We start from the raw sequence: 27,141 nt of genomic DNA, 5'->3' as shown, positions 1-27,141 counted from the left end.
TAAACATAAATAAAGACGTGCAACAGCAGCAGGGGAAATTCAAAACTGACAAATACTCTTTCAAATTTGCCTCCATGTGCAAGTTTCACACAAAAAGCGTTAAAGATGCTCATTCACAAAGCATTTTGTTGAATACCTACACTTTGACCATATTGATTTGTTCCTCTCTTAAGACTCTGTTTTATTTCTAGATTATTAAAAGAATGGAGAAATGCCTCAGTGTCATTAGCAACACGTCAGTCTTGATTCAAGGAATTAACAAATTATACATGTCTTGCATTAGATACTGGACCAGTTGTGCTCTATTTTAAAAAGGCAGGGATGCATCTGTTATTGATCACTGCCTTGGGGGTCTACACTTTCAACCTTCTTTCAAAATAGGGCCTGTTTTATATGTCTAAAGCAGGTTTCTCTGTAGGTTCAAGTTAAAATAGAAAATGAACTGTATGAAATAGGTGAAATAGAAATGAAATAGAAATACAGTAGGATGAGGAACACACATGGTCCTCAGCTGTCACGCTCAGCTTTGCATAAAAATTTAAATGTTCTTTACTTATCCATATTGCAATTCCACTGCAGCCTCATTTCGAAGGTTAGCGGCAAGCCACAGAATGCGAGTTCAAACTTTTCCATATAAGCAATATACTTTGGACTTAAGATGGGGGAACTTAGAGCAGTGAAATAAAAATGATTTAGACTCCAGTAATGAAACACATATATAGCTACTTCCTCAAGCTGTTCCATCCGACACAGATAGAATATATATCACTGCTCACTGGTCCAGAGCATCAGTGTTAAAATCCAGAAACTTAAGAGGACTCCCTTTCATACAGAAGTTCCTCCAGAAAGCACAGGAGAAGATCATTCTTTGTAATGACGTTGGGGGGGGGGGGGGGGGAATCACTGAGGTCACGCTAAATTCAACCTTGTTGACATGATTCTCCATCACAAATGATAAACTACTGCCACCATCGCTTCAGTCTGTTTACTGTAGTTTAAAGCTCAATTTATAGATATGCGAAGAGGTCAAACAGAATAACTGAACAGAGAAAAAAAAATCAGTTACTAAGAGTTCAAAGCCATGGATAAAATATGTCGTTCACCAGGGGCAAACTGGTCTGCTGAACAGTTGCAAAAACACAGTAAAAAGCATGCAAAAATGTAAATATATGTAAATATCTACAAATTTCACTCCTGATTATCCAATAACTGTAACTGCTGTGGTTTACAGCAGTTCTCAGTGGGCTCAAGCCATTACTGACTGAATAGATTACAACAATCTACTGTTAATATAAACCCCAGGTTAGATAATACACAAAAAATAAAAATAATTAAAAATAAAAATAATAAAAATAATTAAAAATAAAACTAATTAAAAATAAAACTAATTAAAAATAAAACTAATTAAAAATAAAACTAATTAAAAATAAAAACTAATTAAAAATAAAACCCCACACCAACCAAAAAAACTGATCTGTACAACCTCATTCTTTACCTCCTCCAATCTATCATCTGTCATTTATCTTGGTCATTTCTGTATCACTGACAATGGCTGTTACTAAAACAGCAAAGCAAGAATAGACACGAGGATAGGTAACAAAAAAATAATGTAGTAACTGTAATGAGGATAATGGGGTGCTCATATATTTCCTTGAAGAGATGAGTGAAGGCAAGAGAAACTTTTAACAACTTCATATATCAATATACAGTACAGGTAAGGGGGCACCATACAGCTGATGAGAAGGGAAAAAAGGAATGGAAGCAGGCCACGAGATAAGAAAGATCTGGTAATATTCTGTGTCCCGATAATCTGGTGCAAGAGCAATAGAAGCAGCTGGGGGTCAGAGCCGCAGAAGGATGCACTGATAATACAACATCTAGAAGGGAGAGGAAGAACAAAAAACAAGACATTCCAGACAGTCTGCAAGGAAAAAAAACCAAACATACAAAAACCCTATATTTCTAGTGTTTTCCGGTAAAAATACTCAAGAAACAGGAACTAGAACCGAAACCCAAACAGTATATTCTTTATAGTACTACCACTAGGTATATCAGTGCTCCCAAACCTTAAGTGCAGTACAATACAATAACCTTAATGGCCAGCAAGTAACAAACAACTAACTCTAAGCACAGTATGATCAAATTTCTCAGTTTTTCCTATATTTGTGACCAGAGATAAGATGTATAAAAACATTTAATGTTAGGCTATATATTAATCTATATTGATTTTTTTTCTAGAGTTGCCTTTATCAGTTTTAGTAACTACTAGAGAACAAAATTTGCAATCACAAATGGAAACCTGGGAACTAGGCTCAACATAAAATTATTGACTCTCCAAACCTCTAGCATACGGGGAAGCTGAGCTTTCTCTGAAGTGGTTTGGGAAAACAGCTTATGAGTTCATCTTTATGGTTTCAATATGAGCAGTTTTACATGCACTAAACAGTGGTTCCTCGCTGCATAAGAAGATCCATCGATTTCAGTAGGATTTGCCAAGGATTAAGGTTAGACTCAACAGAAAGATGGATGGCTCTCTGTTATCAAAGGTGGAGCCACTTTAGTTATCTTACCTAAAAATCACATGGCACAAACACCAGTCTAGCTCTCCTCAAAGGCGCTTATCGAACACTCGTTTTTTGCCATTCGGAAGGGGCTGAGATAGCAGCTGCTCTTTGCAGGAGAGCCCTAGCCCAGCTCTCCAGGTCAGCGTGCCCAGGACTTCCYTCTACCCATCCATATGGCTTAGCCCTTCGAGGCAGGTGAAGAAGAGTTTGCCAGGAGGAAGAAAGAGGAGTAAAGCACAGGGGAACAAAGCACCAAACCAGTGACCTGGTCCTTCAGCCAGAGAGACTGTTTGGTCTCATATCAGCTATATGCCGTTTGTTGATCCCATTCTCAAATCCAACCAACTGATAAATCTTAAACTAATACAAAGAAAAAACATATATTCCAACAACTTGCTAAGAATATAGAGCTCAGTCATCTTAATGCAGATACCCAAGGGAGGAGATTTCAATATGAATAGGAAGTGGGGGAAAAGAAGCTATTGGCCTGCTTCAAAGATGCATGTTCACGATTCTGAGAAAGGTGTGTGATAGTCTTACACAGCTAGCTCTAACATGGTTTAGACAGTCTCATATACTCACAATAAAACGTTTTCCATTTTAGAACCATGTTCTCTGTCTCATCTCTTCAGAGAAAAAAATACCTTGCTGATTAAACTTTTAGAAATGTGTTTTTATACAGATAAAGCTTGTGTTTCAGTCACTCCTGTGTGAAAATTTTCTGTTTTTCTGTTGCCTTGTGATGAGAAAAAAAAAAATGCAACATAGGATAGAGTCTCACTTTCCTCTAATTCTTTTAATATTTCAATACAAAAAGCAAGTGTACTGCTATATTCACAAAGAAAGGTGATAAGAGTAGTCCAGTAAGCAATCAGAAGAATAAATCAGTGTAGCATGAACTATTTTGCAAGGACAGTCTAGGGCAAATAAAACTCAGAAGCAGGCTACAGAGAAGATAACAAAGGGAAGATATGCTTGAGCCCAATACTCAGCAAACATGCAAAAACTTTGCATTGGCTGCTACTGGAGATCCCTTGGTGACTTTAGAATGCAGAACAACCAAAAACAGAAGGAAAAAATTCCAGCAGATGGCTCTAAATGAGGAGAACAGAGACAGGTGACTAACTAGTCTGAGAGGAATAAAAATAAAATGAGAGCAGTGCCATAGTGTTATCATTTTTGTAGAGCCACCTGGAGAGGTAGCTGGCTTATCAATGAATGCCAAAAATGAGTAGTGCCCATCTGCTCACCCTAATAAATAACCTTCACTAGAAAAAAAAGTAAGAAAATACAACCCTCAGCATTACTCACATGCCTTCAAAAGACCTGTTTATTTAAAGTATTTATTTGGGTCATACAGAGCTTGGCAACTACTTGCCCTAAAGACAATAATTCTTTAAGACCATCCTTGGAAGCACATAGCCAGACAGTAGCTGTAAGAATTACTGATAGCAGAAAGCACCAAGGCCTTAAACAACCAAAATCTCTGTAATTATCACTGCCTTCAAAATGACTTTAGGCAGATATGATTGGCCAACTGAATGGACTGATGGTAAAGCTCTAAACAGGAAGGCCGTTCAAAATTCAAGAATTGAGTACCTGTCTAGAGATAACAACAGCTGCAAGTGTCTCCATTCAGAAAGTGCGCAGTGGTGTTGGCTTACCTCACCTCCTCAGCTGGCCGCCCAGAACGGCGGTAAGGGCCCTGCTTTAGCTGATTCTAAAGGTGGACTGAGAAAGCAGATCACAGCTAGCAGAAGGTGGAATGACAAATACTCAGGTCTCTCATAAAATACCACTACACAAAGAAACAGATGAAAGAGAAAACTAAAGCATACAGGTGCGTTTACCTTCATAAGTTTGAAAGCAAAATGCTTCTTTATTAGCACTAACCTTCATCAGCTGCCAAACATCGTTTTTACAAGAACAATGAATGAAGGCATAAGAGTTTGGAGCAGAAATGCAAACTTTCCAAATCTGAGATATTTCCAAACTGACCTTTTCATTCAAAGCTGTATTTATTTTTCAAACGTGACAAATTCAGTTGGAAAAAAATAACGGTTAGTTTGATATCATCCATTCAAGCACCTCAATAAAAGCAATTCAATCACATAGAACTGTCCGGAATTCTCACGACGTTATTCTGGATAAGACAAGACTTTATATATTCACAAGACTTTATATATTCACAACCATCTTGGCAATATATAAGCCATCATACGACTTTAGTTTCATTGCTTTTTTGCACTAGGACTCATACATAAGTGTTTGGTGCTAAATTCTGCCTCTCACATGGCAAAAATGAGCAAGAATTAAACATAAAATATGCTTAGATAAACATGATGAGAAAGGAAAATAAAACAAAAACCATTTTTGAGGAAATACAAATTACAGTATGTGACCAAACATGTATCTTTACAGGCTGAAGTTCTATAAAAGCCCACTTTTATAAAGGACAGAATTCCTCTAAAAGTTAATATAGTACCTGTGTCTACCTGGGTTGATTTTAAAGAGCTTCCAAGCAGCAATTTTAAAACTGTCCATACTTAAGCCAAGCAAACAGATATTGCACTGAGTGCAATGCAAAAAAGCTATGCACAATTGAAAGTTTATTTTCTTTTTTCAATTTAATACACTGGATATTCATTTCTTCAACAGGTATTAAGTTATTTTGTTTGTGTAAATTTCTTTAAATGTGGTTGTCCTCAAAATTTTATATTTCAGTAAGAGCTACAAAATTTAACAAGTTTTACTAACTGTTCCCGAGACTGAAGTGAAACAAGGTTAACACCTTAACTGTACCAGTTGCAAAACTCAGCTCTTTCAGCTAAAGCACAAAAGATAACACTGTAACACCATGTTAGAGGGTGACTAAATATGCAAATTATTTCCACTGTTTTGTATTCTCTGCATTAGCATCAACCCATGGTCAAGTAAGGAGAAAAAAAAAGAAAAAGCTAATGTGATTTAGTTCATATGTGAACTTACCCATGCCTTTGAAATAATGTGGGCTAAGAGTGGGAATTCTCTGATACAATGCCAACCAAAATTCTGCGTAAACAAAAATGAACAAAGCCTTCGGCCACAGCCAGTAAACTCTTGAGGTCATATCACCTATTTTTAACTACAGAATTATTCACAAGACATTCACTTTCTAGTCCAATATAAACAGTTGTTGTTTTTTTAAATAAATGTTTTTCTGAAAGATTTGGAGCAAAGCCTGCATCACTAAAAACTTGCATGCGAAACAGATATCCTTAATTTTTAATGTCCGTTATAAAAATGCATCAGGAGAAAAGTTAAAATTATTATAATGTTAATCATCCAATATGTTAGTAGCAAAATACCCCTTTCTCTTCCCTCTTTTAGTTTACTGCATCTTATTTTTAAATCATCTGTTTTTCAATCTGGTATGAGTAAGGCAAGTTGCTGTGGCAGACAGACCTTGTCCCCACTGCAGGAAAGAACAGAGGTAGATACTGCCCACAGCCAAACAGCTTTAGCAAGGCCTTGGATACGGCATTGCACCCATTGGTGAAGGCTTCTCCTTGCACCTCTGAAGACAGCCTGATCCAAAAACTTTTTAAAGATACCATACATTTCCTAATTTTACCAAGCATTAAATTGTTCTCATTGTGAAAAGGAAAGAAGCACACCCATAAATAATATCATTGATCAAYAGTTACACAGCCTACCGAGGTCAGTTCATATCTTTTTTCAATCATCGTGTGCTGACAGGATTCATCCCAGAGCACAGCCTTCCTACCTCTAGCATATATGTCACTCCTAATTTATTTAAGAAGAAACTGTAATCAGCTAAGCAGATGCATTGCTAATTCCTAACCTTCAAAAACATTTCACTGTGCTAAAAATCTGCTCAAAAAAAAAAAAATTTTTTTTTAATTAAAGTATTTTCTTTAAAAAGCAAACATGCATGACAGCAACACAACTTGAAGCAATTCCCTAGGTCTTAATTTTAAATTACATTTAGTTTTCTAATCTGCCTTGCATTCACATTTAATAGAATACAGCTAGCTGGTAAGAATTACTCTACCCCAGCCTCAAAATATTTCAACATTCTAGAATTCTAGATTTTCAAAAATCTTTCTAGGACATTTCTATTTGTCTCAGCTGAATCAGATTCAGGTTTTGAGCTGTTATGATTTCTAYTGAGATGAATTTTTACTCTACATCGCAACCATAAAACGGTACTGCTTTATTCAACAGACCTTTTTTTAAAAAATATATTCAGAACTATTCAGTGTCTGCTCATCGCAATGCAAAAGAAGAGTTTTCCTTCCCATCCAGGTTACCAGACACAGTATCTGGATGCAACCCACCTGGATGCGATCCTGTGCAACGTGCTGTAGGTGATCCTGCTTGAGCAGGGGGGTTGGACTAGATGATCTCCAGAGGTCCCTTCCAACCTCAGCGATTCTGTCATTCTGTGATCTCAGCCTCCCTGAAGATAAAGAACTTAGTAACTAGCCCAATCACAACAGTTGCACTTCTGGAAACCCTCATTATGGAATTACAACCAACAAAAGGATCCATTCCAATTTAAATATCTGAAACAGAGCCTGAAGGATCAGCAGTTTGGGAGAGAAAAAAAAACCAAAACTCTTATATAAACAGAATTTACACATTTGGGGAATCAATGTCACAATAAGCACAGAACCTCAGTTTTTCTATGCATCACAATATTTTTAGTATGCTCATTTTGGTGTATTTCTACTTACAGCTATTTTGTGGATCATGGCTTTAAAAGTACAACATTTACTTGCTTAGAAAGACTTCTTCCTAAGAGAGGGGCATCCGAAATGAAATTATTTTAGCCACAGTTGAAGAACAAATAAAATGAATGAAATATTTGTTGATGCTGGCATTAGATGATTTCAGCTCCCATCCTACCTCAGAAACATCTGAGTCTTTCTAGGACAACAGACCTAATGCTGGCAGAGTTCAGCGACTCTAGTATCAGAAGGTAAACTCCATTCTCTGTCCTCCTATACCAGAAAACTACGTGTACCAGCTGAATCAGGGAGTTGTTTTTGTTTTTAACCTCTTCTGTGTATCCAGCCTATGTGTATGAATCTTTTTAATTATCTGGCCTTATCGTGGTGCTCTAGGGAGAGGTTTGCTTTAGTAATTCTGATGGTTTTCCTGGTTGGCTTAGAAAATGAGGAAACTTCTATGAGCAAAACAAATGAGCAAAACAAACCAGATGCTCCTTTAGTACGCAGTAAATGAAAGTTTTCAGCTACCCAGACATCCTTAATTATTTTCAGCAAATAGGTCATCTGTGTAGAGTTGGGCATTGTGGTTCTTCATTCCTCCGCTGAGGAATGCTCCATCTTGGAGCATTTGGTATTTCATTGCGAAAATAAATAGCCCATTTTGTTCTTGCAATAGTCAAAAAGAGAGCAAAGGCATAAAGATAAATGCTCACTTCTGAACCTAACAATGTCCTTTTCTACTGCATCTAGAAAATCCAAGAAAAGGAGGCTTTAGGGTTTTCATGCCACTTGTGAGACAGTCTCTTACTACTAATCAGTGGCAGACAGTTGRCTTAGCAGCAAGTTGATCCAGAGCTGTTACGCCTGGATATTTAGAATCAACCTTTTAAAATTATTTATATTTATTACCTTTTATAAGAAGAGATCATGGTGATGACTAAAAGACACAAGGATTACATAGCATTACGTAGCAGTTGTCAGTGCCTGGAGCACACTTCCCAGGATGTAGGTTATTTGTATCTAGGATTTTAGTTCAGGATTGGTACAGAGAACACAGGCCTCTGCCCTCAAAAATGACCATAAAAAGCTTTCTAGAAAAAGGATGCTCCACATCTCTCCCTGTTAATGCGGTGGCTTCCTAAGAGGATAAAAGCTAAAGAGCCTAGTTCCAAATGCAAACCACAGGTTACAAATATCAAATGGTGCTGGCCAGGCCATCAAATGGGAAGCTCTGTTAGCAATCAGCAGGCAATATCACCATGGTTTTCTACAAATTTTGTATCTGCATCTGGCGAGGAGATCTTTATTAGACATCATCAGTGATATTCTGGACAGGTACATTTTGTCAGCTGCAATTGATAGGTACAAGAAGGTATTACATTTTGAGTGAAAAACTACTCCATGATGTAAATATATTACTTAATATAAGCTTGGCAGAACAGCATCTCGAAGGAGAGCCAGTAAAAACACTACTAGCTTGTGGTCTTATTTTTCACACAACACCTCACATTTCAAGTAATGATAAATGATTTAAAATTGAAATTACTAGCAATTTTTTAAATATAATTACTTCAAATCTTTCCAGTAAAAGAGCAGACATCTGAGTGCAGTTTCTGGCATGACCATCACCTGAGGCATGATCTTCACAAGGCAGATTGTTTCGTTACAATTGGGTTTGTGTGCATGTATGCACATCTATACATGGGGAATGAAGACTGGGAAAAATCATTCTTTTGCACATGTGCACACAAAGTAATGTAATATCTGCTGGTACCTCACATTTGCTTCAAAAAGCTTTAATAGAAGCAATAGGAAAGGGATACAGAAAATACAGTGAGGGTTACATTTCTCCACATTTTTGAATTGTGGTAACTGCCCCTGGAATGGGAAAAATTGAGAAAAATGGATATCTCCGATTTGCAAAATGGGTAATTAACTACTGCTGTTACTGTGGCTTCCTTTCACTGGTGATGGGCACCAGGCAGGAACAGCTTTCTCAGCGCAACTGGAAGATCAGAGAAATGGAACACTAACTCCCTTCCAAAACTATAGGGCCAAGCAAACGAGCAGTGTAAGGTAAACAGTATTTGTTGAACCTTTCTTTCAGGATACCACTCATAAGCTCTCTCTCTGGGTTCATCCATTGAAGCTTACTCCACTCCAGAAACAAGTCTGAGCTCCAGAAAAATATGATCCAAAAATCACAAGCCAATTGGGGTAGCAACTGGTATTCTCCTTCCTATCCCAGCTGCTTACAGCATACACATCTTTGTTTAAAATCTCAGTTATCAGTTCTCCACAGAATTAGTGCATCAGAGATGATGATGGGCTACCTCCCACTTCATAACCTCTCATGAGAGTTACAGTCTGCTGAGGGAGCAAAACTGACCCCCAGGAAAGCAAAGCCTAATGACAGTAAGAGGTGGACAGCCACAGAGCTGGGCCTAGAGACATCTAGTCTTATTGCTGCCAAAGATAGCTATGACCCCAGGACCAGCCTCCTTTAGAGGTGAATACAAACTTTTGTAGTTTACAGAATCACAGAATAATTTAGGTTGAAAAAGACCTCCAGAGGTCACAGGGTTTAACATCTTGTTCAAAGAAAGTCTAATCAGATCAGGTAGCTCAGGGACTTGCTTAGTTGGGTCTCGATCGCCTCCAAGGATGGAGATTCACAACCTATCTGGGCAACCTAATTATATCTAATCGGAAGTTAATGCTCTTTCCCATGAGTTCCTCATATGGAGAGAAATGCACAATATATTCACCCACTAACATACGAAACCAAACTTCTGCCATCTCTGCCTAAACCATCTCTACCAGAAGGGAAAACAGGCAAAGAAGACTATACATGTAAAACTTAGGAAAGATTCAAAGGTGCACAGGTATCTTGACAAGTCACACACAGAGAAATGTATCGACACATCTGCCTCTCAGGTCTTAGAAAGCTGTTTTACTGTCTACCTTGTCTCTGATTGAGCTGAAATGCACGATGTATTACGAATGCTTTACTCTTTCTTTTCCTTCCATGTCTAGTTACCAACACACAGATGGACCTGGCAACTCTGTATCATGAAGAGGACAGAATTCTCCTGGAGAACTGCTTATCCAGAGCACTGAGAAAGAACAAAATATCCTGGAAGAATACACTGTGATTACTACAGTGAAGCAAATAACCAGAATCCCCCCAAAATCAAAGATTAATCAATTTCTTATACTTCTATTTGCAAAATGACTTATCTTTATTCTGGATTTATATTCCAATTACCTAGAATACTTCTATATCAGAAACTAATTCTGACAAGCTATTTAAAACAACAAAATGAGAACGGCTTTCATTTAAAGACAATTCATTTAAGACCTCATACAATACTGACAGATGTTAATTTGAGGAGGTAAGTTGATAAATTTATGACAAGCTATGATGTACTTTTTCAGATGAAAACAACACACCGATACTTTTAAAAAGAAGTAGATATGTTACTGTAAGGTTTATTGTTTAAGAAGCCTTCTCTATCCGCAGCAGTCTAACAGCTCACATTTATGGTTGGTTACCATTTCTACGAAATCCCAATATTTGCTAATGATCTCCAGAACTGGGAAAAACAACCTCTTCTGTTTCAAGTCCTATTTGTGGACATGCACTACTCTTCTAAAATAGTCTGAAAGACAACATACGCACTTTTTATTCATAAACCATCCATTCTCAGTCCTTTGAAAATATTTCAGACAACACTATTCTCTTTCCCACTTATTTAAGATGTGTCAGCCAATGAAGCATAATTCATTTTTGGGACTGAAAGCAGGTTAGAGAAAGCTTTTCTGCAAGCAGCATAACCAGCAAAACTTTGTTTTCACTCTGTCTGGAGGCAAAGCTTGTTTGCAGATTCAGTGAGAAGGGACAAATTCATCCTGTTACCTCTGCTTCAGCTGAGGCATTAATCAGGTCTCTCTCCTTTATTAAGCCCCTTATTCTCACACAACACATGTAACTTGCTGTCTTTGAGATCTAGACCTCCCTTATGAAATTTGACAAATGGTAAGTGGAAAAAGAAGGGCTGACAGCAGATGTACAAACACATACACCATCTCATAGCCCTCACTTCCTTTGAAACATAGGTTTAAAAAACAGAATTTGTAAGAACAATATTAAGCTCAATTCAACAGTGTTTTCAGAAAGTTACTGCAAAAGATAACAGCAACAGATTAAGTGAAAGTAGCATTTTGGTTCTCACAAATGATACAATTTTAGTCTATTCTCATTGGTAAAGGTCAGTGAGAAGGAATGAACAGCTAATCTGCCACTCTGGGGACAAATTGCACTTATGTACTGTCTGTCTAACTTCTTTGGATATCATTCATCCAGAATACCCGCTGCTGTCACTGGGCTACAACAGCTGTAAGTGTGAACAGATTGATTACCATTCAGAAGTCTCAAACAAGCTGCCATTCCACTTCACTTTGGATGCACAGGGATTACCGGACAGACTTTGTAGAGTCAATTCATATGTATACAGAGCAGTTGTGTAATACAGAAACTGCACATTTCTCTGCGGGAGACCCTGGGCAGAAGTATGACCGCTTTTTAAAGGCCCAGGTGTTGGGAGGTATGGCAGCAAAGACCATAATTTTTGAAACAGTACACTCTATGGAAACAAGAAGCTATATCAGAGCCATAAAAGTTCATGAACTGACATATTCAAACATATGAAACCAATCCCAGTTCCTAACCATTAGAGGTCAGATAAGTATTCTCTAATCCTTGAAAATCTTGTGGCAGTGATCTAACAGCAGGTTTGTGACAGACAAAAACAAAACAAGTTTTCCCAACTTGTACAATAATACCCTGATCATTTAACTGTGCTGTTTCAAGACAGGCAAGCAAGATGTGTCTCTCGTTTCACTACTCACAGAACCAGCCTTACGATTGTCACCACACAACACCGCTTGATGCAAATCAGTTAGAAAACTAGTAACATTCAAAACAAATTAAACTGCATCAGATAATCTTTTATCAAAAAGAAACATTCTTTTTAGACCCACCTAGAAATGCACTGGATCAGATGACCATTAAATAATATATTTTTCTGCATTTTTATTCCCATTTGACATCAAAATGGTAGAATGAATGTATACGTCTCAGTTCTCCTGTTTCTCAGATTCGCACCTTAGAAAATAGTTTTCCTTCTAGAAAAGTTACTAATATGTTGAAAAACAAAGGCAAGTAAGAATAATCAGTTGCTCACCTAGGTCCCTTCTCAAACACAAATGCAGAAGTAGATCCAATATGAGCTCATCAGCCAGAAGCTAGAGACAAAAAAAATAACTACTTAGATCACCCACTCCATTCCTCTCCCCAGGCCTGAATCATTCCCCAACACATGCAAGGCTATTTTTGTGATATACGTGCTCCTCCAGAATCTTTGTAAATAATAAACATTCTTGCATCAGTGTGGTCTGAACGTATGTTGTGCTTATTTAAGACGGTAATGTCTACCTCAAAAGYGCATATGTTCTGTGCTATGCTGCAGTTGCTACAGAAACTTTTTTTTTTTTTTTTTTTTGTAAAGTAGCAGACAAAATAGCCCCATAAAACCTCAGCATCTTGCTGGTACAATATTTGATGATGCCTCAGTAGCTCTTAAAGGCCCCTGTGAAAAAATTTGAAGCTCCTTTTAATATTTTTTAGCTGACACAGACCTCATTTTTTTGAGTTGAGATTTCACTGACAGGTACACAATTGAGAACGTTAGAGAATCCCAATTTGGGCTGAAAACTGGATGCAAACTATCGAATGCATAAACAACTCCAAGAAACAGATTTATGACTAGTTACACAACTATTAAATTGAAAAGGATATAAGGTAACACCCTCCTTCCTAACTTGATATTTATACCTACTGTTCCAATCTATGCCACTAATGCATAAGAAGCCTGGTAGCTTTCATAAGCACTTAGACTGCAAATTACTCAGGCTCACAACAGTATCTGCCAATATTTGCAAGGCAAATATAGGACACATCTACATGGAATCTCTGCGTTCAGGGTAAATACACACAGCCAGGTCCCACCACCCTTCCTCACACTGAACAGTATCTTATTTCGTGAACTGCCACAACTAAAGCATTGGGACAGCTCACCTAATAAGGTGCAACATAGCACAAATAAATGTGATAGAAATTTGGCTGATGGTAAAGAAAAACAAACATTTGGCTCTTCTGAACAATGACTGGGTAATGGCCTAGCCTACAAACCTGCTACAAACTTGGTTTTATGCAAAGAGGCTTCCTCTGGTTGTCCCTCAAAGTCACATAAAATTTAAAGGCATCTCCAAACATGACGCTATGCCGCTTTACACAATTTAAACAAAAAAAATAAAATGACAGCATTACTAGGGATACTCTAATCACAACCCATGATGAAAACATACATTATTGTACAACTATGCATTTGACATTAGAAAACCTCATTTTTACTCTCAGGCAAAGAAAACTTATCATGAAGTACTATTTCTAACGCATAATGTTAAAAACAGCTTATGTTATTGCCCTGGGTACAGTTAAAAAGTAGATACCCAATAAAGTCATAATTAATCTGCTCCCTTCTTTAGCATAAAAGTATTTTCAATGACAGAAAAAGACCTGTTTCGTGTGTAATGTAAGATGATCAGATGTGATGTTACAATTAACAAGGAAAACAAAAAAGTTTAGCGGTAAAAACATCTAGTTTTTAAATAAACGCCCAGCAATAGAAAAGTCAACCATGTGTATTTCCAGACTTGCCACATCATAGATATATAAATATGTTGGGCCTACATAATTACTATCTCAGCAGGTAGGACACTAGAAAGGCCAACATATCATCAGTGCCCAAGCTTACCAATAAATAAATCATATGCATACAGGTTCAATCCAAGGACCATGTAAGCCAATTAAAAAAAATCCCATTTAACTTGAGGAGCTATGGATCCATTTCAGGCAGCAAGCTGCTATTCCATCCTCTTTCTTCTTTATCAAAAGCACTCCAACAGTATGAAAAGCAAAGAGGACTTCATATGAGTCTCTAGACATTGTATCTTCTCTCAGACCTGAATCTTAAGTGAATTACATATAATTAAGCAACCTTTTCCATAAAGCTATATTAGATGCTTTCCAGGTTTGGAAAGAAAACAGATTACAATTATTGCTACATCAATAGCTTTAAAAGTTTTAAACTATTTCTTTCACACACAGGTTTAACCTCATTGTAAATTTATGTGGCACATTGATATTTTCCATGCTCAAATATTGCTATATATTGCAGCAGTGATAAACAGTCTGATGTACTGCTAATAGGGCACTAAATTTAAAAGGCTCCCTAAGATTAACAGAAAGACAATCTAAAGTCAAAGGGAAAAAAACATGAACATTCAGATCAAATAACTGCCTATTTTTAATTACATTTTAAATGTGATATCAGATCTGTGGGACAACAGGAAGTTATACACAATTAGACATTTTTATGAAAACTATCTGTGTGGAAGAATGGTTAAGTGAAAAGGGGCATGATCTCTTAGAAGTGAGCAATCCTGTCTTCACAATAGAGGGAGGATCCCTGCGGCTATGTGAACTGTCCTTGAGCATTCCTAGACCATTACAGAAGGGGAAGACAAGTAGTGGTAAACAAGTAAAGGAGGGGGCTGACAAGCCCCTCCACGTGAACAGCAACTTTGCACCAATCGTGTATTCGCTTTAGGCGAGTGAACAGAGACTGTAAACCAATCATACAGCTATTGCTAGTGCATGCTTATTGCTTGGATATATATACTCTGTGTAAGCTCTAATAAAGGGAGAACGATCATACTCATATTGAGACTCCGTCGTTACTCCAGGTCCGTCTCCCACTCCGACATATCTGAATAACCTTTGATTCAATTTTTGTTAACATTACTTTTTCACATTCTAATTTTCATTAAATGGTTATGAGTTAAAGGTGAGATCATTTGGTTTCAGCACCTCAAACTCAGCTCGCAGTGCTGCACAGACACATGATTAAGTCTCCTTGTAATCAGGGTGTGAACTGATGTCCACTAAAGGCTTGCACTGATTAAATGAGAGCTGGACAGGAGTCGTAGTAAAATCTTCATCTGGGAATTCAATATATGCACCACTGTTACTAGTCATTACACAGTGTGTCACATCTAATAAGTATTGCACAGGAAGTCAAATAATAAAAATCATTCTTTTCTGCTAAACAATCAAGAGTCAGTTATATGAATACTTAAGCTGTCAGCTTTTGACAGAAGAAATGGTGTCTCTGCCTAAAATTTCACATTCCCTTTATATAGGGACATCTACGCAAGCTTAAGTGGCAAATGGTGTTTAGACACAGTTTCAGTAAAACTTGTCTATGCAACGTGGCCTAGTTGGCCAGCTTATCTCCTTCCCGCTCTAGGAGAAATATTAAACATTTCTGAATGAAAGGGGCACTTTCTTCAATCAAACCCCTCACATCCAAGTTTAAAAGGTTTTGGAAGTAAAGCCAGACAGGTTTGCTCTTGGCACCTCCATCTGTTCCATGTTGGCAGAACTACATAAAAAGCTGAAAAGGAAATGGTATTACTACAGCCTTATTTCCACACCTCTGATCTCCTTTGCTGGAGCTACTCAGAAGCACCAGAGGAACTGAGGCCAGAGGCTGTGCAGTGGGATCTTTGTGACCAGGGAGTCCGAGCAGCAGGCTTTTGTCTCCATGCAGAGCAAAACTTGTCCTCATGGAGCTCTGAAAACTCAGATCTGAAGGTGAAATGATCTCCAGTCTACTTCCCTCCTCCCCCAATCCCTGTCTAAGACTAAAGAAAAAGGTGCCAGAAAACAATGACTAAAACTCCCACCATCTTTCCTCTGCTTAGCTTTGCCAGAGAAGATTTCTGCAGAGATACCTTCAGGCATCCAATTAAAAAATACACTGGCAATTTTTTTTGCTGGGTCCAGACTTTTAAGAAGTGGTTCTATACTCAACTCCTGATCCAGTACAGACACAGCTACAAAATAACATAGACTGTATCATAGATAAGATACGATAAAAAAAATGATTCCCATAAATTCACCCCAAGACTAATGTTGCTCTTGAACAACATTTGTGAGACTTTCCTCCATTTTAAAACATTACTCTTGGCTCACTCTCCTTAATAAAGGCCCATTATCTCTGAAACATATAAAGGGGCCCTACAAGTTGCGCAAGTAGTAAATTCTATTTACGGTGACATTTTTCTTTACGTAATGCAAAAGCCTTTAGTGTTTTGGTATAATTCCCCATTTCCAAAGCCCTTTTCTGTTGACTAGTAAATTGGAAAACAATGACAAGAATTTCTTTTTATTCTTCCATCTGTGTGCCAGGCAGTTGCATCCCATTAGCACTAATGGGAGTTAGAAGCATAAAGACCCCTTTGTTTCATAAGAAACATTAACCCAAAGTCTTACATTAGATATTACACTGGATGAAGACATATTACATTACAGAAAATAGAATCTGCTTAGAGACTCTATGTTATCATTTATATTCCATCCTAAATCGTATGGGTTGTAGATATTAATAAGGCAAAAAACAAAACAAAATAAAAAATACTAACCTAGACATAGTGCAGTACTGAGTGGCATATTGTAAAACAAAACTACACAAATTTCCAAATGACAGTTCATTCTAACCCATTTCATCTATACAAAAAKCTGGATGTACATGAACAGCAGGATTCACAAACAATCAAAAGAGCTCCATCACACAAGTCTCACACAATCATAGTATCTGTCTCAACAAAGCTGGTCTCACAACAAAATAAATTTCAGAAGGCAGAATAAAAACCAAATAAGACTCCACTAGTGAACATTTTCAGTTTGGTTTCCTTTACTCTAGTTTTTCAGCAACTTATTTTCTCTCTCTCTCTMTMTMTATATATATATTTATTTTTTTAAATACTCTGCTCTTACTTCCTTGGTCCCAGCCTTAAAATTTACAACAAGCAGATGGATAATGTATTCCTTCGAGGTCCCACATGACTTTATCAAGCCTATGTGCTGCCTCATCAGTCTTCCTACACATTGCTGGCCCACAAGACGGAAGACTGCTCTTTTGAAAACAAGCATACTCAAGACACATATGCATTAACTGCCTGGCCAACCTCCATTAAAAAGTTTAGCAATTTCACTTTATGTATTCTACAATTATAAATGTGTAAGGGTTACCAAAAGACAGAGAAACAGATTTGCAGATATTCTGCTTATATTATGAAATGCTTGCCATATTTGTGGCTAAAGAAATGGATTAATTACGTTTAAAGCTTAAGGGTAAAAAAAAAGTGTTTTTTTAATAAGATATTTTAAGTGCAATGAGTGATACTGAATTATACACAATGCTGTTGAGAAATATTCATTAGAACTTTTTTAATAAAATCCTTCAGTTTAAAGTTCTGCCTACTTAAATAAATGCAGGTCAAGTTTTAAAATGGACTAGCTTAATCCTGTTCTAATTTTCTATAACAACTGCACTTTGGTTAAAGTCTACAGCTGAATTTAATTACTTTAATCAATGATACTTTGTAGGTATAGAAGCACGCCTACCTCATAACGATCAAGTCTGAACACTATTACCCTTACAGTGTTCAAAAGGCGTTGATACTTCCTGTAAGTTGTCAAAGGAAAACTAGTTCCAAGATACTCAGTAGCAAGAAAAGCAAGGGAAGTATGGTTTAAAATACAGGCTTAAATTGTTTCTCCATCCAGTCCTGCTACCAGAGGATATAAACAATTTTGAGAGTATTAAAGTAGAACAAGACTAGCATCTCTAACTTCTTTCTCTGTCATTAATGCTAGAAAATAGGATATATTTGGCTCCATGACTTACAGCACCTCAGGATGATGGGCTCCTAAACAGCTACTTACTTTATTACCTTTTAGGTTACCAGGTAACCCATGCTACAAAGCTTAATAATGTTGATATATTAACTCTAGATAAAGCACAGCCCAGAGAGCAAAAGAGAACCTTTACTTGAAAGGCCTTGAGAAAGCCATATATTTTAATTATCTCAGAGAATGCTTCTGTGGCACCAGATACTTGAAAATAACACTTTCTTCCAAAGCAAGCCTCAGGGAAAAAAAGCATAGACAGTTCAGGACACACATCTCAAACTATGGTATGCAGAAGTATTTCTCAGTCCACTCTGTAGAAAACAAAGGCAACATCCCCTCATCTTCCATTGACAGCCAAGATAAAACACACAGACCGGGTGGAAGAAGCTATGGAAGTTGGTGAAAAAGAAAAAACAACATCAAAGAATTAAATCTTTACTATTAATGAAGAATGAGGTTCAAGGTCACACAAAAAAAAAAACCATCTTCAGTTAATGCCACCTCCATTACACACTAAGAGAATTTAAATTAAAAGGTAATAATCCTCTTTTACTTTGCCTTTAAAACCATTTGTGGAATTGCCATTTGCAACATGCTAAAAGATCAAGTTCCACACAGACACAGCAGGCTCTGTCACTGAGGGTTTGAAATAAGAGCAATCAAGGGAGACTGGGGTCAAATAGGCTCTTAACAAATGAATAAATAGGAGTTGGTAGAAGGAGAGGAAGGAAGGAGAGGATGAATAGAAGGAAGAAGTCAGACCCTGCAAGGTTTTAAATGGTGTTTATATAGAATCATTAAAAGAAAAAAAAAGAAAACACACAGGGAGTCTGATTAAAAAAAAATAAAAAAAGAATAAACTTGGTGTTTCCGTATACTTAGTTCAAGTCTTTGTTTATCCAGTAGAATCTCTATTTGTAAATACTATACTAAGATCTACCAAAGAAAATGGTGAAAAAAAAAATGGCATTATCAGAATGAGACGCATTCTAAGGAAAAAATAAAAATAAAAAACACAATCTGTACCAAGAGGGAGAGGGACAGGGTAGAAAAGGAAAAGAAAAAGCTAATTGTGTTRCATAAAACATAAGTTGCAATAACATATGCAAAATTAGTCTTTTCTTTATCAAGCAACATCTCTCTCTGTTTAGAACATCTTTCATTCATAAATCTTGACAAAGCTAGTGTGCCAACATAAAAAGCAACTAATTCTTCTAAGTTAAACAAACCTATATAGAGGCTAATATTTAAATATTTCCCTGACATCCAATAATTTTACATGTGCAGTTCCATATCTGTTCAGTTTAGAAAATAAACTTCCCACGAGAAAACTGTGGTAATGCACTATACAGATTTTCACCCTGAAAGCAGTTAGTATAATAAAGATCACAGTTAAAATCAATGCTTCAAAAAAGGCTAAGCTTAAGCCAAAATAAATGAGGAAACAATAAAAAATCCTAAAATTCCCCAAAAGAATAACACTATCAACACCTTGACAATCTAAACAGCTTTCAAATCATACAAAAAATATTTTAAAAGAGGCAATAAAACTTTGCAATAATTTTGATAATTTACACTGTTTATCTCTTTTTTCCCCACTTTAAATGGAAATTTTTACTTCACCAGGAAGCATTTCCAAATAAGGCAAAAGTTAAACAATTATGCAAATCACCTGCATAAAAATAAATGAAAAGAATAAAGTGAGTACAGAGCCAGAAAAGAACAACTGATCTTAGGCAAAACTGATCCTGGGCAATGAAACATACCCATAAAAGCTAATCACACAGAACTTCTGGAAGAGAAAGTCAGAACTCTAGACATTAGCTATTGTAAATCTTGCAGAACAGTCAAACTACTCCTTTCCCACCTTTCTGCAGGTTGTTAAACCCATCCTTGTAAAAGGTGGCAGCTCCATTTCATAGGTCTTTATCTTCACCTAAATCCACCCTCATCCATGGTTTTAGCTAAGACACAAAACTTTATAAAGCGACACAGACACACATTTCCTTTGCTCCACTCTGCTGTGTGTAAGAACATACAATGGATTGGAAAGTTAATGGTGGGTTTTGTAACGCCGTAACTATTGCCTCTCAGCAARGCTCTCTGAACTCCTCACTCCCCAATCACCAGACAATACTATGCTAAATTCTAACTTGAATCAACTACGAGTGGTTTGTAAAGTAACAAGAACCTAATTCTGCCACCTGTTTTCACACTGAACAGCAACTTTTTATGTAATTGAACAGATTTCAGTGGGACTATATTAAAAGAAATGGACATACTCCAATATAAAGGTGATAGAATTTGTCCTTTAAAAGACTGTTAGTACCTGTCTTTATCTTGAGTCTCATTATTTCCTTTGTCTTGGTATAAGGAGGAAGGAGACCTGTGAACTCTATACTGAAAGCAAATCTAGATATCTAGCAAGGTCTTCAACAGTTGCTAACTCAAAAATGAAGGAAGACTTTTTCTTACTATTACTATTATTTAAAATGTAGAAAGCCTGAAAACCTGTTATTAACTAAAAAGGCTGGCAATGCTACTGTCAAAGACAGGTTCAGAAAGTGAAATTTATTTGTAAACACTTACCAGCAAGTAGAGATATTCTTTTCTCAGCCCTGCCTCCTCTGCCCGTTAGCTTTAGTCAACGCTTCTTTCCTTCTCTTCAGCAACAGGCTGAAAGATCAGTTTTGGCACAGTCACCCCTGATATAAAAAACTGAAACAGCAATAAAAGAAAACTCAGTCCAGAAGTGTGAAGGAACATAGAAAATATTGGCAATTCATCTTATTTTAGAAATCCATCAGGAACATGAGATATTTAGAAACATGCCATTACTGCGCTATCATGAATCCTGGCCAGAGTTCAAGGGACATAAAATTGGTATTGACAGAACAGTGAAAGATCAAAAATGCCAAGGATCATGCAAAATTAAGTCATTACCTTAAACTTTACCATCATTATAATTCACTAATATGATATATTGTTTTCCTCATTTAAAGCAAACGAAATCATTGTCCCATAGTTTCCTTCCCACTCCAGGAATGCAGTCTCTTTAGATTTCTTTTCTTCCGTTTTACGTTTAAACTGTTTTTGGTGGACCAAAAGTCCAACTACCAGAAAAAAAGTCATATAGATGTATAACACGGTATAAAATGGAAACACGTTATAGAATGGAAAGCCACATTTCCTCTCAAAACATTGTCAGAAGACCAAACATGCAACCTACTTATGACCCACTTTATCCTCACTGCTTTCCACATCCATTGTAATAGTTTTGCTTAACCCTTCCTTTCCTAAAAAAACCCAAATGTTAGCATCTTCCACATGTCTTATTCTCAGAGGTTACATCTTTTCCCAATAATACCTTTTCTAACATATTATACATGTCTTCTAGCTTTCACTTTACTTTCATATGTGTAGCCCATGCCCACCCCACAGCGAGTAGGGCAAGAACCAGGATCCACCCAAGCTGCAGGTTGTCTTTGATTTCCCACACCTGGGACATGGGACTGGGTAGCTAGAAAAAAGCACGCACTGTGTTAGGTGTGCACCAATTCTCAGTGCTGCAGCACGAAGAGGTGGGGATCAATAGCATGACCTTAGCCTCTACCATATTTGTCATACATGACAATTACAAACTCAAGAGAAGAACAAACTTTGCTCTGACAAGACCTCTTGTATGCAATCATGACCTTTAATAAAAAGGGCTGGCAATACTATTTGGAAACAACCTGTTGAATTGGAAATCACAAGTCAACAAAAAGATATGGAGGTGTGAATCTCTACAAAGATATTCACAGCTGCTCTTAAAAAAAAAAATCAGCCTTTGCTGTACAGCACAATAGTTCACTTTCTGAGCTAAAAATTTCAATATCCACTAAATAAAGAAGAAAGATCAAAATAACTAAATAAGTTAGCTTGGCAGGATGACAGTTATGGAGAAATATGATGATAGTGTAAATCACTGAGGGTGGAGATGAATTACATAGAGGGACTCTAATGGGCATAACTGAAATAATGGGATGGAATTAGGAAAGAGGGTGGCTTAAGTTAAGCATGAGAAAACATTTCATAACAGCAAGATACAATACAAAGCAGAATGTATTTCCCCCAGAGAGGGAGGTTATCTAAGACTAGATTAGATGAAACACTGGAAAGCACAGCAGAGAAAACGCTTCTGAACTGATGGGGTCATGGATGAGAGCACTTAATAAATCTCTTTCTTATGATTACATCTCTCAGTAAGATTTCAGTATAACAAATGACCACAGAGTGAAAATACTTTCACTTCTTGTTGGGTTCTTGTCTGGAAATACCTTGGATTTCATCAGTGTTAAGGTTAAAAGTGCCTTTCACTTTTGATGCAACTAATACCTACTGAATTATTTGAGCATTACTAGTAATTTTAATCCCCTATTACTTATGCTCCAGGCTATTGCTGTAACATAAAATTATCCATTTAATTCTGAACTTGTATAGCATTCTTCATTATGAAATTTCAAATTACAGACATCTGTCCACTATCATCATCGTTCGAAATTAATATGCTATATACCAAAATAGCATGTCATTAATCCAGATGTTATCACATGATTGCTGAACCATCTAGCTGCTTAACATGATACATAATTAGTAGGCAACATGATGCCCATAAAATCCTCTGATGTTGCACATGGTTACAGAAAAATAAAAGATTAAAACTGGGGCCAACATGGATAACAAAATTCAGCATTTCCCCCAGTCCTATACTTGCAGCACCAATACCAGTGATCATGAACCAGCAAAGGTTTAGGACCACTGCTACAATAGGTCTTCCCTTACATGACCATCAGACATTATAACAGAAAAGCCCACTACTGTTTTTTATTATTACTACTCTTAAAGTCTTACTTTAAAAAAAAATACACTACAATTCAATTCAGAAAGAATGGTACAACTCACAAAAAGTTACAGACAGAAGAAAAAACAGAAAACACTTGGACATTTGTAATTTAAAAACTTTTAAAAAGCACAGTTATTCAAAGCCTCCTATTGATATTGTGGAAATCTTACTTACTATACTGAATGGTTAAATCATAATGTATTACATTTGTGACCGAGACCCAAAATGTCCCTCAATTTACACTCCTATTTGAAAAGTTCTACCCTAAGCTGGGTGGAATGTCACTGCCCAATACCATCCATCAAGAACTAACAGCAGTAAAGATGAGAGAGAATCAGCACCACAGCAGCAGGGAAAAGTTATTAAATGTTCACAAACTGGAAAATAATAATTAAAAGAGATGATAATATTATGACAATGAATTATCATTCCAACCCCAAAAGAAAAATAATCAACATGAATAGCAGCATAACAAGAAAGCCCATGCTCTCTTAAAGCATTGAGTGCCATGTCATAAAGCTGAAACAGTATACCACAAGGAACAATTCAGGCAATGTATGACAAAACATCAAATCTGTACTGGCAAATATAACAGCTGTTTCCTTTCATACCAGTCCACAATCTCTGCAGGTATTTTGTCCAAATTTCCTTTTTTTTTTTTTTTTTTGAAGCAATTACAAATTAAAATATTATTAAGTATTCCAGACACTATTATCCCATTCTCAAATTGCTTGTTTACACCCTAAGAGGTGCAAAAAGGCAAGGCCCAGCTCATTTTCCTTCTCTCCGGCCAAATGCCAGAAGCAAAGACTTTGTGTACAAATAAATATTGACCAACCCACTTCAACAATTACACATATCACTGCAGTAAAGAAAAGCGTATCTTTACTCCTAGCCCCAGGTGATTGACCATCACTTTTAAATGATAAAAAATAACAAGAAAACACCACTGCGTTTTAAACCAAAGTTCTGAAAAAGAAATCATCCACCCATGTCTTGGTCAGGCCTGGCTTGATGTCTAGACTAAATTCAGGTGTGGATTCCCTTTAGGGAATGAGGGGACAGGTTAAGGAAGACGTATTTTCTGCTTCCCTGTACAGAGGCTTCAGTGTCACAGGACACAATGGCGGTCGTTTGGGTTGTCTGTCCTTGAAATTCTCTGCAGGCTTTCAGTGAAGCACCTGAACAGAAGGATAGCAGACACATGTGTACCCTGTCCTATTAAAAACATGGACTTCAGCAACAGCAGAAGAAGTGCCCAATTATGGCAGAATGGTAGGTCTTCCAGAGCATAATCCATAACTTCCAAGAAAAAAAAAAATAGAACACAAAAATAATTAGTCATTCCAGTCAACAYTGCCAATCCAACTGTACTCAAATGGCCAGTTTCTCCTCAAAAACTGTTCTTCCTTCCTTCAGTCAACTAAAGATTAAGATGGGAGGGGGAGACAAGAAGAGGCTTTTTTCTTCCTTGGTGTGTTTACTTTGCATTTGTTGGTATTCTGTATGTGCTTTTTGTTTATTCTAAGTAGATGAGGTTTCCATGCAACATGAGACCTTTTTTTAAGGAGAAAAACATGGCTATTAAAATAAGAAAAAACACACACAAAAACTGTCAGGGAGATTAAGGATCTGGATTAGTACCTGAGGCTATTTTAAAATCATTCGTAATTACTTTACTAATATTAAACCAATAGTGTTCTTGTAAACAAGATTTACTTACTATGTTTTGCTTTCTCCCTAATTATTCTCTCACCTTCTAGAGCTGAAGATTTGGTATGAAAACTCCAGTTCTCACAATAATAAAGAGGGCTGTTCTAAAACTAGGCAGAATAACTGTCACAGTGATCCAGAAAATGACTTTACCTAACTTCGCTAAACTCTCAAAGCTATATTTTGTTCAATACATGAGGGCTTCATATTTTTAAGTTGTCTGAAGCACATGATCAAAACAAAATACAGGATTGCCACTGCTGTTTTTAGGGAAGATGATAAGTCTGCAGACCCAAAGCAAGAGTTCTGCTTTAACACATATAAGCACCTCAGCTACACTATTAAGCACCCAAGGGCTGCAAAGATGGGGAATGGCAAGGATGAGCACTGGGGACTTGAACAGACTCCACTGTTTGCACAATGACCTATGATAACAATATGGCTTGGACTACAAGGAGCATTTGGTCCCACAGGCAACTAAAGAGCATGCCTGCTTTTAAATATATCTGTTTGGGTTTCCTAAATGGAAAAAGATAGCCCAAAATACATTCTTTTGTGACTTACGAGGGAAGGCCCCAAAAACATGATGCTTATGATGGTCTCTGAGTTGCTTGCATTTTTGCAGAAGAATGCAACATTTCCCAGAACATTTCTAGTCTGGCTTTTAATAAGAAAAATATCCAAGAAATTTGCTGTGTATGGAAAAATCTCAGTTTTCAGAAGCCTAAAAGGGTTGCTAAAATACAATGACCATATAAACATACACGCAAAGATGAATCCAAGATATCTCGATGTTTATCTGTATTATTTATACCCAGAAGTACAACGCTACTTTAGAAACATACTGTAAATTGCATCAGATGAGCAACTGGCACAAACAATACTCAAGCGTGCATGTACAATAAAGTATCAGTTCAGTTAGAGGCAAGCATTGTAACACTTTTGGCAGAGACAATATACAATAAACATATACTACATATAAAAGGTATTGTGGATAAAATAGAAACCTTGTAATGAATATGAAAAAAATCATATTATTGATAATTTTAACAATTGGTATTAGCTACACGTGCAGCATCAAATGTATAAGTTACAAAGTCAAATTTACTCTGCATGCACAAAACTTTCAGCCGAGGAGGATGTTAAGCATGTTCCGTTTCCAGCAATAAAAGGAACGGGCTGTCTCAAGTGTAAACAATAATAAAAGAGGTGCTTAAGTGGAATAAGGTGTCCAGCCTCATGGCAGAAGAGAATAAAATCCAAGATTTATCAAATAAAGAGGCAGAACTTTTTAACTGCTCGGGTAACCTGCCGTTCTGTGGACTGTACAATATATATATGTTGTGTGTACAGATTCCTGCCTGGGCACTGTCCTCCTCAAGGCCAGTTTTAACACGTGCAGGTTGTGGCTCAAATTTGACATACCCATTCACTTTTTGAGAACTTCTACAGAAGTGGAATCGTAGGGGAGGGCACCAATAAACGTGGTGTGCCCATTTCTCATGTGGCTGTGGAAAAAGCCAGAAAAACAGTAAATGGAGATTTCCTGTTGAAAATAAAACAGCTGAGGCAGGAAGTCCTTATTAACCTCCCTCAGAGGTTCTCACCACGTAATTTAAACGGTATGTGAACTATAACCATACAGGTCAAGCAGTATCGATGATTCAGAAAACCAAATTCGACATAACACGGGATCTCGAAGCAGGATGGTTTGTGCATCTCCTGTGGTGCTGCAGGTCCTGGTGCTCTTTTGTGACTGAAAGTTTGCCACAAACGTTTGCATAGAAACTTTTTAACTTTTGAAGCAATGAAGAGAAATGCAAGTACAGACCAAATATTAAGTGCCTGTTATTATTCCCTGACCCTACGTGAACTGACCTTTATATTGCCCAGGCACACAGGCACCCCACTCCCATTATTTTTTTTTCTCCTTAATAATCCCCACTTCCTCTACACTTCAGCCGAGAACCCCCTTAAAAAGGCTATGAACAATAAAACAAACAAGTGCATATACAACCAAGAACAGCCACCCTGTCCTCCAGCTAATATCACCGGCCAGTTTATTTGAATGCTGTCTTCCTTTCCCCCACCGCGCATTTTTATTTTGCCCCGCCAGAGCTGGGGCCTGCTAAGAGCACGGGCAATTGCACGAGGACTGAAAAAAACAGGAATATCCACGTGGAAGCGGCCGCGGCGCTGGCGCTTGGGGGCAGGTTTAGGCTGGAGCAAGGCGAACAGCCCGCGTTTTACCTCTCCTGGTGCAGGAGCGCTGCCGCCGGCACAGGCCCCGCGCCTTGGGGCCGTACAGCCAGACCCGAGCGCGGCGCAGGGAAACGCCGCGCTGTCCCGGCTTCCCGCCGC

The 27,141-nt window shown here is 37.3% G+C and overlaps 1 protein-coding gene across 18 annotated transcripts in view; it reads right to left on the bottom strand.

The window, feature by feature from the left end:
• The window catches only part of FARS2 (phenylalanyl-tRNA synthetase 2, mitochondrial), a 265,754-nt gene extending 238,619 nt beyond the window's left edge, over positions 1–27,135 (bottom strand). For 4 of the 18 annotated variants that reach the window (XR_003254188.1, XR_003254187.1, XM_026069801.1 and 1 more), the window contains exons 1-2: positions 26,206–27,016; positions 20,772–20,900 (exon numbers count right to left, since the gene is read on the bottom strand). The gene's annotated coding sequence lies outside the window, so the exon portion shown is untranslated. The other 14 variants (XM_026069810.1, XM_026069811.1, XM_026069814.1 and 11 more) reach the window with 11 other exon arrangements.
• Positions 27,136–27,141: the final 6 nt, after the last annotated feature.

This window comes from Apteryx rowi, unplaced genomic scaffold (assembly GCF_003343035.1).
Source record: "Apteryx rowi isolate R43461 unplaced genomic scaffold, aptRow1 scaffold_3, whole genome shotgun sequence".
NCBI lineage: Eukaryota > Metazoa > Chordata > Aves > Apterygiformes > Apterygidae > Apteryx > Apteryx rowi.
This window is presented reverse-complemented; position numbering and strand designations above follow the sequence as displayed.